Source organism: Littorina saxatilis, linkage group LG3 (genome assembly GCF_037325665.1).
Source record: "Littorina saxatilis isolate snail1 linkage group LG3, US_GU_Lsax_2.0, whole genome shotgun sequence".
NCBI classification, from domain to species: domain Eukaryota; kingdom Metazoa; phylum Mollusca; class Gastropoda; order Littorinimorpha; family Littorinidae; genus Littorina; species Littorina saxatilis.
In genome coordinates, this window is record NC_090247.1 from 66,298,178 (window position 1) to 66,300,677 (window position 2,500).

General features: G+C 42.4%; 1 protein-coding gene across 1 annotated transcript in view; it reads right to left on the reverse strand.

The window, feature by feature from the left end:
- Positions 1–2,500, reverse strand: part of LOC138963019 (uncharacterized) — a 25,180-nt gene that overhangs the window by 21,891 nt on the left and 789 nt on the right. The window lies entirely within an intron of this gene.

Consider the following 2,500-nt stretch of genomic DNA (forward strand, 5'->3'; position numbering starts at 1 on the left):
GCAGTGACCATAATTATACCCTTATAGTTATCGTCGGTTTCAGAGCACGCTTGATCACTGGGGCAATCAGACACCACCCCTGTAGCAGTGACCATATACCCTTATAGTTATCGTCGTGTTCAGAGCACGCTTGATCACTGGGGCAATCAGACACCACCCCTGTAGCAGTGACCATATACCCTTATAGTTATCGTCGTGTTCAGAGCACGCTTGATCACTGGGACAATCAGACACCACCCCTGTAGCAGTGACCATATACCCTTATAGTTATCGTCGTGTTCAGAGCACGCTTGATCACTGGGACAATCAGACACCACCCCTGTAGCAGTGACCATATACCCTTATAGTTATCGTCGTGTTCAGAGCACGCTTGATCACTGGGACAATCAGACACCACCCCTGTAGCAGTGACCATATACCCTTATAGTTATCGTCGTGTTCAGAGCACGCTTGATCACTGGGACAATCAGACACCACCCCTGGAGCAGTGACCATATACCCTTATAGTTATCGTCGTGTTCAGAGCACGATTGATCACTGGGACAATCAGACACCACCCCTGGAGCAGTGACCATATACCCTTATAGTTATCGTCGTGTTCAGAGCACGCTTGATCACTGGGGCAATCAGACACCACCCCTGTAGCAGTGACCATATACCCTTATAGTTATCGTCGTGTTCAGAGCACACTTGATCACTGGGACAATCAGACACCACCCCTGTAGCAGTGACCATATACCCTTATAGTTATCGTCGTGTTCAGAGAATCAGACACCACCCCTGTAGCAGTGACCATATACCCTTATAGTTATCGTCGTGTTCAGAGCACACTTGATCACTGGGACAATCAGACACCACCCCTGTAGCAGTGACCATATACCCTTATAGTTATTGTCGTGTTCAGAGCACGCTTGATCACTGGGACAATCAGACACCACCCCTGGAGCAGTGACCATATACCCTTATAGTTATCGTCGTGTTCAGAGCACGATTGATCACTGGGGCAATCAGACACCACCCCTGGAGCAGTGACCATATACCCTTATAGTTATCGTCGTGTTCAGAGCACGCTTGATCATTGGGACAATCAGACACCACCCCTGGAGCAGTGACCATATACCCTTATAGTTATCGTCGTGTTCAGAGCACGCTTGATCATTGGTACAATCAGACACCACCCCTGTAACAGTGACCATATACCCTAAAAGTTATCGTCGTGTTCAGAGCAAGAAATTACAACATTTAGTCAAGCTGTCGAACTAACAGAATGGAACTGAACTCACTGCATTTTTACAGCAAGAGCGTATACTCGTAGCATCGTCAGTCCACCGCTCGATGCAAAGGCAGTGAAATTGACAAGAAGAGCGAGGTAGTAGTTGCGCTGAGAAGGATAGCACGCTTTTCTTTATCTCTATTCTTTTTAACTTTCTGAGCGTGTTTTTCATCCAAACATATCACATCTATATGTGTTTGGAATCAGGAACCCACAAGGAATAAGATGAAATTGTTTTTAAATCGATTTCGGAAATTTTATTTTAATAATAATTTGTATATTTTTAATTTTCAGAGCTTGTTTTTAATCCGAATATAACATATTTATATGTTTTTGGAATCAGCAAAATGATGAAGAATAAGATGAACGTAAATTTGGATCGTTTTAAAAAATGAATATTTTTTTTACAATTTTCAGATTTTTAATGACCAAAGTCATTAATTAATTTTTAAGCCACCAAGCTGAAATGCAATACTGAAGTCCGGCCTTCGTCGAAGATTGCTTGGCCAAAATTTCAATCAATTTTAATTAAAAAAAAATGAGGGTGTGACAGTGCCGCCTCAACTTTTACAAAAAGCCGGATATGACGTCATCAAAGGTATTTATCGAAAAAAAGAAAAAACCGTCCGGGGATATCATTCCCAGGAACTCTCATGTCAAATTTCATAAAGATCGGTCCAGTAGTTTGGTTTGAATCGCTCTACACACACACACACACGCACAGACAGACACACACACACACGTACATACACCACGACCCTCGTCTCGATTCCCCCCTCTATGTTAAAACATTTAGTCAAAACTTGACTACATGTAAAAAGAGAAGATGCGCTCGTACTGTATCGGGGTTACCGTTGACAAACAAAAACAAAATAACTTGACTAAATGTAATAAAAGCAAGAAACATGTTAGAATGAGTTCTTTTTCAAAGTCGTTGTCTGTACCAGTACGCCTGAGTAAGTCAGAGATTCGCTTTGTGCGTGAAACATCCGTAAAAGTATAACAACATGTCACTTTTGTGGAATAATTGTTGACGATATTTTACGGTTTTCCTACGCAGAATACTTGTTCAGAAAAAAATAACTGTTCGGGTATTCTCAACAACTATTCGACGGTCTTTCAAGGCCATTTTTGTTGGAATCTGTGGGTGTATTACCCCGATGTTACTCAGGGGCGGATCAGTTCATTTTATGGGGGGGGGGGGGGGTGTTTCCAAAAGTATATTGT